Raw genomic sequence first — 12,370 nt, 5'->3', positions numbered from 1 at the left:
TCAACAACTTCTGGACCCGGTGGAAAAGGGAGTACTTACTGGAGCTGAGATCTGCCCATACCAGTAAGAACTCACATTCTACCCTTCTCAAGGAGGGTGATCTGGTGCTCATTGGAAAGGACAGGACACCGCGCCAGACTTGAAAGACTGGGATGATCAGGGAACTCTTTCCAGGAAGAGATGGTCTTGTGAGATCTTGTGCTGTGCGCACATCAGATGGGACAATATTAAGAAGACCAGTTCAACTGCTGTACCCCCTAGAGTGTGTTAATTGTTTGTTAAATCTCTTTTGCATTGACTTGAAAATCACGACAAATTTGAATGATAAGACTTGTTTTACATTAATCTGTAACAGGCTACAGCCATGCAAGTGGGACCTGGGTACACCATTATTATGATGTTATCGTGCAATTAATTTATAAGGAATATTATGTATCATCTAAGTTTAGCATGTTGGCATGCTAACATTTGCTAACTGGCTAACAAAAATTCTTAGGAGATGTAATTGCTATTGGTCATCAATCAAATATACAGCTTTCACTGGTATTATTTGGCTGAGAAGTTTGAACTACTGTCACTTTTACGCCGGTAATACATGCAAGCGTGTGACGCGGGCGAGGCGGGGCGTTCCATTATTTTCCATTGGGAAGCGGTAGCGAGGCGGAAGGTGGTGACGTAGGGAAGCGAGGCAGGCGGGCCGTTTGCGAGCGGTTTGCGAGCGGGGCGAAAAAGTTGAGCTTGGTTGAAAAAAATGTAATGAGGAGCGAAGTTCGCGAAGCGGTAACCAATGGGATAGGTTTCAAATGACGTTAACGTCATGGCGTCAGGTGCGTCACAAGCACTACGTGAATCCAAATCCACCGCGGGACATTTAAAAATGGAGGAGGTTTTAATAGCGGCGGTATCGAATAACCCGATATTATTTGATAAGTCCCTATACGTGTATAGGGACGCTTTGAAAAAGAATGCAGCCTGGGTGAAGGTGGCCAGCATTGTTGGTATTCCTGGTGAGTTTTTATCTACTTGTACAATTTGTAATTGAACAGAGATTTTGAACAAAAACAAACCTTGGTTGCGATGGCAACGTTCTTCGACACGCCTAGGCGAGGCGGGCGGACGGGTTGAGAGCGGGGGGAAATCGCTCACATGTATAAGCAGCGTTAGAGACATCTAAGACAAAGGAGATATTATATAGTCTTTTCACTTTGAGGGTAAAACTCTGGGGTATGTTTTTATTCCATGCGATGTTGCCCGGGAAGCTTTTCTTCTAAGATTGAAATGACTCAACTGCATTGACGATGAGTTCCTGGTCCCTGGGAGTCTGAGCAGATCTGTGGCTTTCACGCACAAATTGGTGCTTGAGTGCTCAGCAGCTGGGCTCACTGACAATCACTGACAGGCATCAGAGAGACATTCATTTTATAGCGATGATGGAGTCGTTGCACTCAAAGACAGTGTCTTGAGTCTACTTTCAGACTGAAGGGTAGATGCATCTGTCTGCCTTCAGCAACAGCACGTTGGACCCATCTGGGCCTTAAAAAACAGCCATAAAGGGCCTGAGAGAAGGATGGGAATGAACCTTTAATCTTAGACTAAAGGCTCCACTCTATTCAGTATTCCCTCCTGTGTTGGGAGGGAAATGCATTCCTCCAGCCAACAAAAAAGACTGCAGTCAGGATATTTGGATTTCATTTCATTTCCTTATCTGTCCTGATGCCATCAGTAGCATACCATTTGCTTTTTCCTGAAGGAGGATTTACACAGAGGCAAAAAGGATTGCAGCCTTTCCAGTAGAAGTGAGCTGTGCAGTGATTCAACAGGCACTAATTAATGCCACTTGTCTCTGATATATATATATAAAAAAAAAATACTATACATGCTCTTCTTTTTTTTTCCTTTTGGCTTTTTGTGTATCACAGTCCACCTGAATCTGCATCAACCCCTGCAGCTCAGGGTTAAGGGGTTCCTTTGACGAATTGTGCTATACTGAACTTACTGTAAACCTCGGACAGCAGTTGTAATTAATTCATTGTGCTGCTTTGGGAGTGAACACTGGAGAGCGCACTCAAGGAAGGACAGAAGGGGAAACTTTTGTGTCCTCCAGCAGTGATGTGCTCCAGTACGTTTTCTCCCTTTGCAAGGTTCCAATTATACAGATCTGAGGAATGCAATCCACATCTCATCAGCAGCTGTTGGTAAAAATGTCCAAGGGAGATCTCAGAAGTGTGGATAAAAAGCCAATAGGAAGAGTGTCAAATAGTATTCAGTGGCTGATCCACACGGTGGAGAAAAAAAGGAGATCTCACAAGCAGCAAATCTGAGCAAGTCTGCTCAGTGCCAAATAGAAATCAGTGGGGTTAATGAGAGGAACCGATGAAAAAGAAATGAGGATGCCTATCTTTTAAAATGTGAGAGAAAGCTTTAACCATGTGAGACCCAGTGGGGAGTCATAACCCACAGTTTAAAGGTACACTGATTTTCTTGCAGAGCGTTTGGACTTCAGTGGGGACCTGGATTTATGTATAGGATTTGGTGTTGTTTGTGTGATTACCACACTGTTGTGTTACCTTTTCCTTGTCTTTAAGGGTCCGGGAACTGAAGAAATAAATTGTTATTCAGCAGTTCAGTTTTGGTTTAACACTGAGTTAAAATAGATAAAAGTTCAAAAGGCTCTGACCAAAAAAAAAAAGACATTATCTGGATGCCAGCATGTGTTGCTCCAAAACCTGTATACATAGCGATGCCTTAATAGATGCTTAGGTTACCCAAATGGTGCGTTTAATTAGTGCACCCCCCAAACCATCACTGGTGTTAAATCTCAAATTCTGACCTGATGACAAGACAAATTGTCCCTCTTCTATTTAATCTAGATGATGCGGAATCTGTCCTTTCCAAAAGGCATTGAGTTTTTATTTGTCACACCACAGGACAGTCTTCCACTTCACTTCTGTCCATCTTAAATTGGTCAAGCCTAAGGAGAGCATTTCTGGATTCATTTTCCACACCTTTTTTTAAACCCTGGCAAGAGTCTGTACTCTAATAGACAGCTTGTTGATAATACTTGATGTGACCACTTTGATTAAGAACATCCAACGATAAATGCTGTGGCATTTTAGAGGTCTAGCCTTTAAATTAAATTGGATTTGTAATATTGCCTTCAGAGCCTTGAGGAACATTATACATTTTCCAGGAATACACAGCACAAAGAACAAATAATAGTACTATCCACATGGCCCAACACCGCATTAACTTAAATCCCAATTAAATAACTGTATTTTCGGAATGACCCAAAACTGCATCTACTTATGTTGACTGCTTAATGTCTTTCACAAAATTGGATGTCATTGACAGCATTTATCTTTATCTAAAATGGACTTTAATGAGACCTACTAACAAAATCCAAAGAGTGAAAAAGTTGATGTGCTGTTGTTTGATATTAAGGGCAGAATGTGGTGAGGAAAAGTCCATATGTGCATATAGTATGTTTCAGTTAGATATGTCAATTATATAGCACCAATTAAAATGAATAAATGCTTACAGTAGAAATGCAGAATTTATTTCAGTGCCAATGAGCAATTGATTACCTGCCTGTGAAATAAGGCGTTTAAAGGGTAAGCTCCCAAAAGGTAAATGTAAAGAAAAAAAAGACAGCTCCAGTATACATTTATCATCTTTGCATCTTTCTGAAGGCATTTCTTCAGCAGGAAATGTAATGTTTAAATTGCTTGACAAATAACTGCATTCTTTGAAACTTAAACAGAAGGTCTGCAGTATCCATTCATTGGATTCCAGCTACCATTGGTTGTAAACAGAGTCATGCCTCGGTCACCAGTCCATATAAACAATTACATTATTAATTGTGTTGTTGTTTTAACACTATGCCACAACGCTGTGTGCTGGCTTTTTGACTGGAGCGTACAACTTTAGTATTCTGATATTATGGTATACTATAAGCTGTAACAAGAACTGTTTTACAGGATTCTGTCCAGCTGGATACATAAAGAATTTAGCTGAAGGCACTTTTCCTCAACTCATTGACTTGGCATTAATCAACTAGGAGGCAAATGTCGATGAACTCAAGTGACAGCGGAAAAAACAGAATATTTTAAGTCTGTAATGACAACCTACTAATGTTTATTTTTGTGTGGAAGTAACCAAATGGTCAATTTGTCACTTTATATTACTTTATATGTATATTACATTTATATTTGACAGGTGTAATGTAATATGAATACATAAATGTAAGTAGTTGGGGCTTTAAACTTTAAACTTTAAACTTTGAACTGGAAAAACTGTAAATAAAATATTGGGATATATCTCTTGGTAGCCTTGAAAACCTCACTACACAGATATACAGACAGCTGTTCTCTCTGTTTTCCCTAGATTTTTTTATATTGAGATTTCTAGAGATGGTTGACCAATTAGTGCAAAAAAAAGACCCAGAAGAATAAGAGGATGGGAGATAGGAAGAGAAGGTGACAAAGGAAGAAAAAAATGACATGCTCAGAAAGATTACAAATGATTACAACATTGAGAGTTGACCTTGGGGCTCAGTATCTTGCCCAAGGATACTATAACATGTAGACCGAGGAAGCTGAAGATCAAACCGGCAAACTTACAATAGAAAGACCAGAGATAATATAAGGGTAAAAAAAAATCATTGATTAATTGCTCTGTCCAACAATGGTTCACTTTTTCTCACACGCACACACAACATAACAAGTTCAGATGGATGTGTTCGCTCTGTCATTCTGTATCAGAGAGTCCTGCATTTAGACTGCTGAGGTCATGGACCGCCAACAGGTCTGAGTATGCCATGGATGTGTGTTTGTGTGAGTGTATATACAATGACAGCGCGTAAGTAACCAATTTGGAGAGTAATTTATTCATAAAAGTTTCAAATGTCTTTGAAATACAATCAGCATTTAGCACAACAGATGCTTCTCCATGATATTTATTTACGTGGCTCCTGTCTATGGCCCTGATCCTGCCTGAGCTCTAGATTTGTGCTCCATATCTCTACTTTGAACTTCCTCTGGATGTCTGAACCTTAGAAACAAGGTAATCTGATATGAAAGTGATTGTTTTTTTGCCATCTGCTGGATACTGCTCCCACTTAATTTCCTGTGATGTGCTTGAGACCTCTTGGCAGTAAGGGTCTATTAAAAACAAATCCAAAGTCTCCAAAATATTTCATGAAGAATTTATCTTCTTCAATCCTTTATATTCACTAACATGAAGGCTAACATCTCTGGTGAGGTTTAAGCTTTGGCTGGCTCACATGTGTTCTCTAGCTTTTTTCTCTTTTCTGACAATTATCATCAAAATGATAAATAAGGGTATCACTTTGTAGCCATCCTTTCTTGAAGCTAATAAAAGTCTTACATTTACTGTTTGCTGTGAAGAATTTTCATTGTCAACCCAGTATATTACAGAATTATTTCTAAATAAGACTACTGTATGCAACTTGATGCCAGTGTTCATGGGTTGCTTGTTTGACAATAAGGTGCAAGAAATCTTCCTCACACACTAGAGTAAGTCATGGAGTTCCACAGGGTTCTGTGCTTGGATCAATTGTTTTCACTTAATACATGCTTCCATCAGGTAATCTTATCAGACAGCATGGTATAAATTTCCATTGCTATGCTGATGATACTCGTTGATACTCGATGAAGTTGTTGTCTTTGGACCTGAGAGGGGCTTCAGGGAAAAACTGTCTAGCAATATAGTTACTCTAGATGGTATTTCCTTGGCTTCTAGTACTACAGTGAGAAACCTTGGAGTTATTTTTGACCAGAATTTATCATTTGACGTACATATGAAACATGTTTCTAGAGCTGCCTTCTTTAACTGCCTTCTTCTAAACCTAGCCAAAGTAGAAACATCCTGTCTCAGTGATGCAGAAAAACTGGTCCGTGCATTTGTTACTTCAAGATTTGACTACTGTAATTCTTTATTATTGGGCTGTCCCACATATTCTCTGAAAAGCTTTCAGCTGATCCAAAATGCTGCAGCCAGAGTTCTGATGAGATCTACCAGGAGAGATCATATTTCTTCAGTTTTAGCTTCTCTTCATTGGCTCCCTGATAAATTCAGAATAGAATTTAAAATTCTTCTCCTCACATATAAAGCTCTTCATGACCAAGCTCCATTGTAACTTAAAGATATCATTGTTAAATATTTTCTTAACAGAGCACTTCGCTCTCAGACTGCAGGTTTACTTGTGGTTCCCAGAGTTTCTAAAAGTAGAATGGGAGGCAGAGCCTTCAGTTATCAGGCCCTTCTCTTGTGGAACAAGCTGCCACTAAATGGTCGGGAAGCATAAGCCCTTTTTAACTTTAAGATTAGGCTTAAAACTTTCCTTTTTGATAAAGCTTATAGTTAGGGGTGGCTCAGGTGACCCTGAAACATCCCATAGTTAAGCTGCTGTTGGCTGAGACTGTTGGGTGGGATCCTATGACACATCTTTCCTCACTTTACTCTGTTTTTGAGAGCTTTAATTTTGAATTTAATGAATTGTACTTGATTAGATTATGATTACAATAAATTGGACTCTAATTGGCTTGAATTGGATTATATCATTGAAGTGCCTAGAGATAACATTTGTTGTGATTTGATGCTATATAAATAAACTAAATTTAATTGAAATTGATGAAAAAGTTGATGTCTCAAATCTAAAATCAGCCGTCATTGTCATATACAAATACTTTTGAAAATAAAAATTACAAGTGTGTTGTAGCAGACTCCTGCTGTTGAGGGTTTGTCCTGCACTATTGCCCCAAATCTTGCTCTACAACTGAACATAAACAAGATACACTGCCACACACCCAAAGTCAGGCCAGGGAGCCTTCTGGTGTAATCTGGTAATGTTCTGTACCCCCAACCAGTGAATCAGTTTTAATGGCTATAAAACCAGAATCCAGTGGTGATTATTGCGTTGTTATCCTACATGTGATGGAGTGACTGCAGCAGAGTGTGGACAAAACAGAGGGTAGAACATAACAGAACAGAATAGAAAATACTTTATTCATCCCCCAGTGGGGGACATTCAAAATTAATCAGGTAGCTCAGACTTAAAAAATATATATATTTACAATGATTGTATATTACAAACACTCGGCAAAAACTCGGGCTTGGGAGGAGTTCGGGGAGGCCATGGAGAATGATTTCCGGACGGCCTCGAAGAGTTTCTGGTCCACCATCCGGCGGCTCAGGGGGGGAAGCGGTGCACCGTCAACACTGTGTATGGCGAGGGCAGGGCTCTGCTGATCTCAACTAGGGACGTCGTGAATCGGTGGGGGAAATACATCGAGGGCCTCCTCAATCCTACCGACACGCCTTCCGATGAGGAAGCAGTGTTGGGGAGCTCGGACGTGGGGCCTCCCATTTCTGGGGCTGAGGTTGCCGATGTGGTCAAAAAACTCCTCGGTGGCAAGGCCCCGGGGGTGGATGAGGTTCGTCCTGAGTTCCTCAAGGCTCTGGATGTTGTAGGGCTGTCTTGGTTGACACGCCTCTGCAGCATCGCGTGGACATCGGGGGCAGTGCCTCTGGAGTGGCAGATCGGGGTGGTGGTTCTTTAAAAAAGGGGACCGGAGGGTGTGTTCCAACTATAGGGGGATCACACTCCTCAGCCTCCCTGGTAAGGTCTATTCGGGGGTACAGGAGAGGAGGATCCGCCGGATAATCGAATCTCGGATTCAGGAGGTGCAGTGTGGTTTTTGTCCTGGCTGTGGAACAGTAGACCAGCTCTATACCCTCAGCAGGATCCTGGAGGGTGCATGGGAGTTCGCCCAACCGGTGTACATGTGTTTTGTGGACTTGGAGAAGGTGTTCGACCGTGTCCCTCTGGGACTCTTGTGGGGGATGCTCCGGGAGTATGGAGTGCCGGACCCCTTGATATGGGCTGTTCGGTCTCTGTATGACGGGTGTCAGAGTTTGGTCCGTATTGCCGGCAGTAAGTCGGACATGTTTCCTGTGAGGGTTGGACTCCGTCAGGGCTGCCCTTTGACCCCCTCAACACCCTGGCTGCGCCTAGAAATTCTGTCCATAAAAGAATTTCTAGGTGCAGCCAGGGCGTTGAGGGGGTCCGTTTTGGCGACCTCAGAATCGGGTCTCTGCTCTTTGCGGACGATGTGGTTCTGTTGGCGTCGTCGGGCCGTGACCTTCAACTCTTACTGGAGCGGTTCGCAGCCGAGTGTGAAGCGGCTGGGATGAGAATTAGCACCTCCAAATCCGAGACCATGGTCCTCGGCCGGAAAAGGGTGGAATGCCCTCTCCGGGTTGGGAATGAGATCCTTCCCCAAGTGGAGGAGTTCAAGTATCTCGGGGTCTTGTTCACCAGTGAGGGACGAATGAAGCAGGAGATTGACAGGAGATTGACAGGCGGATTGGTGCGGCGTCGGTAGTGATGCGGGCTCTGCACCGTAAACGATACTTTTTCTTATCGTTTTGCTGTCGCGGCCACACGGAGCCGGCGTTCCCACTACCCCAAAACGATAGTTTTTGAGAATGGGTTCCAGAGTGGGAAAGTTTGAAAACGGCCTCGTTTCGTTTCCATTGTTACAGCTAAAACGTTTTTGCGTCAGTCAAACGTTGACGCTGTGAGCCAATTTTAACACTTCTCTATTGTCTCACAGCGTGGCGTGACACAGTGGCGTGTGTACTGCATCGTTTCATCGTTTTCATCTGTTTTCGTCTGGACCTGAGTCTTTACAGCAGCGCGTTGCCGTGTGGTCGCAAGAATTAACCTCGTTTCGTTTTCGTGTACCCGTAGCCTGAGATCGCGAATACAAGCGGCTGAAATGAGTTTCCTCCGCAGGGTGTCTGAGCTCAGACGAGGTCAGATGAGGTGGCTCGGGCATCTGGTTAGGATGCCTCCTGGACGCCTCCCTGGTGAGGTGTTCCGGGCCCGTCCCACTGGGAGGGGGCCCCGGGGAAGACCCAGGACATTTTGGAGAGACTATGTTTCTCGGCTGGCCTGGGAACGCCTCGGGGTCCCCCCAGAAGAGCTGGAGGAAGTGGCAGGGGACATGGACGTCTGGGTTTCTCTGCTTAAGCTGCTGCCCCCGCGACCCGATCCCCGGAGAAGCGGAAGATGATGGATGGATGGAAGATTGTATATTAGAACAATAACAACAACTAGGGATGCAGTGATACCACTTTTTTTCAAACCGATACGATACCGATACTTGGATCTGAGTACTTGCCGATATCGAGTACCGATGCCGATACTTCTACCACAAAAAAATTTAATGAATTGGAAGACAGGTTTTGGTCTCACCAGCCCAGTGGTTCCCAAACTTTTTGTGCCCAAGGCACACCAAAGGACAAGTAAAAATCTCAAGGCACACCTATTGTGCAAAATAGCCCTTATAACACGTGTTATCACTCATATCATGTAAAATATCTGTAAATGTGCATTATTATTTACTAATTCCAAATACAGTGTGACAAGACAACTATTACTCATGAAATATTTATTAACGAAATATTTAAAAAATTAATTTGAAACTTTATCAAATTAGGCTTCATCAAAGCAGCAACAGTCATTTAAACCAGACGGGTCACAAAATTAAAAGTGAGGCAAAGGAAACTCAGCAGAAATTCAGCACAGAGAACTGTCAATGCAAGGAAGTTGCATTGTCCATGGTCCTAAACTACAATTTATCAATGCAACATTTCAGCAATCAGTGAAACATGTGCTATTGTAAATATTTTGCCTACTTACAAATTAGTGAGTCGGGGCGCGCAGGTTTCTTTAATCCTCGGTGGTACTGTGCAGAGGGCCACTCGCAAGTCCTGTTTAACAGAAAGCCGCGACCTCCTGTTGTCCTTCGTGTGAACCAGAGCAGAGAACGCCAACTCACACAGGCAGGTAGTGGGGAAAAGAAGAAGGTGCTCAATCGCATGGTGGGAGATGCTTAGGTTGTCCGATGCAGAAGAATTAGCTAAGTAGCAGTTAAGTTAGCATTAGCTAACTTCTCCCGACAGGACGCACTCGGGCTGAGGATTGCTGACAACCCCGGTCCAACTGAAGCCATAAGACGGTAACTTTCATGATACTGTCAGCTGACAGGTTTTTTTTCCTCTTTTCTTTCGGTGGTGGGTTGTCGGCAGTCTCTGCACTGGTGGTTGGTGGTTTGCTCTGCACAAGAAAGCGCTCTTTCTCTGTTTTCATGTTGTCCTTCAGCCTTTGATGTGTCACAGTCTCATAATTCCCACCTGCGCAACTGCGTTTACGGTGAAATATGGGGTTCTCTGAGGATTTTTTTTTTTTTCGGGAATAGAGTTTTCCTCTGTATTATGAAATGAGTACATACAAAGTACTAATATAGTAAATAAGATAAAAATATTTTTGTGTAGTTGTATATTGCACACCAGGACTTGGACACCCTCTGATCGCGGTCTTCATGGTATCGGTTCATGGTATCGGCTAATTTTAACGAGTACGAGTAGGAGTATGTTAGAACAGTATCGGCCCGTTACCCGATACCAGTATCGGTATCGGTGCATCCCTAACAACAACAATAACAATAATAAATTACTACATTAATAAATAAATTTGAGAAAAACATGTCAGCAGTCACTGTTAAAAAGCCTTATAGCTGTGGGGACAAAGGACCTCATGAACCTCTCAGTCCTCTGTCCTGCCAGGATGCAGTGGGGAGGATGTTTATTGTTCTCCAAAAAAGTATATAATTTCCTCCTCATCCGTTGCTCCACTAAAGCACTGAGAGGGTTTAGCCTTCTGCCTTCTGCAATGAAAGTTTCTGTCATAGGTATAATGCAGGATATTCGAACCCTCAGACCTGCTGAGACTAAATATTCCCCAGCCCTCTGTCCAGTGGGGCACTCTATAAGGTGAGAGAAAGAGGTTAGGCATGAAATTTGGTGATTCCTGTGAGAGAGCTTGTTTAACCCTCTCATAGGCCACCGGACACTGCTCCACTTGACCAGAGCTCTTTCATAACAGGTAGAGGGGTTAGTCAGGTCACAAAAATTGGGATGAACTGCCTTAAAAGGTGTCAATATGGACAATGACATTGTCCAGTTGATTAGCAACATATCTGGCAACACCTGGTCTATGAAACAATGGAATCCAGCTGGGGCTGAAGAGAAGTGTCACAGATTGATACATACCATACTGAATGGAGAACGTTTTCAGATCTTTTTTCTGTACTCTGTAGACAAGATAATCTGCCAGTCACCCTTGGTTTGAATCCCCTATCATGAAAAAAACAAGCTTTGCGGGGCTGGTCAAAAAGCTTATGGACTTGGGGCATGGGGTAAACATCAAACTATGGGATCTTGTTAACCTTCAGACATCCTCAGAGGCCTACAGATTCATCCTTTTTGACCACAAGAATGGGGCTACACCAAGTGCTGTGGGATTCTTTCACTACTGCTAAATGCAAAACAGATTTAGATTCCTTCAGAACAGTCCAGAAGAAATACCAAATAGATCTATATTTTATGAGATTTTATAACACTATCCTCAACATTAATTTGATCTCAATTCTTGGCCTCTGGTGTAAGAATCTACATAAACATACAAAAAATCCACCTGCCGATCAAATGAGAGCCATATGTCCAACGCTTAATGATTAATATAAGAACTGACAGATGATTAGACAGCTGATTTGTTCTACTCTGAACATGGTGTGTTTTTGTTTGTGTGGGAGTTGTGTGTATATCTGCAAGTGTGCACGTGTAGGAAAGTGTGTGAACATCCATCTGTGTGTACTCCCACTGCAGTCTATCAATGACAGCAAATTCAGTCATTTAAAAAAGAAATACTAAAAGTGATCCCCCATCTCATTCATTAAATCATATCCTCAGACTTGTAAAATAGCGGAACATATTTTATATATATGTATATTATGTTCTGCTATCTATACATATTTAGATATATATAGGGGAGACCGGGTATGGTTTAACACTTTTTGCTTGTTTAGCTAACTGTGTTTGCATAGCTGTTTGAAATTAGCAGGGGAAAATGCATCACATTCTGCTTAACCAACTACAGTTTAAATTACTGTAAGTTATCTGATTTTATTTGCAATTGTATAAGTATTAAATAGAGTTTGGTGCTGGCCAAATATATTACTTTCTTACCTCAAAATTTGTTTTTGCTCAATAAAATCTGCATGCGTCTGTTTCCAAGCTTGGCAACCACCATGTCAGATAGAGCAGAAAGTGGTCAAACACTGAAATGATCTGACTCCTATCTCATCCCTGATTGGTAAGATTCGTGGTATTACAACTCTCCCCATGTTAACCATACCCGGTCTCCCCTAGATATATATATATGTACATTCTCTTGATGTACACATGCATATACTGTATGTATATGTACAGATAGTACATATAG

The sequence above is a fragment of the Odontesthes bonariensis genome, chromosome 13 (genome assembly GCF_027942865.1).
Source record: "Odontesthes bonariensis isolate fOdoBon6 chromosome 13, fOdoBon6.hap1, whole genome shotgun sequence".
In the NCBI taxonomy this organism is placed as follows: domain Eukaryota; kingdom Metazoa; phylum Chordata; class Actinopteri; order Atheriniformes; family Atherinopsidae; genus Odontesthes; species Odontesthes bonariensis.
Note: the sequence above shows the minus strand (reverse complement) of the source record.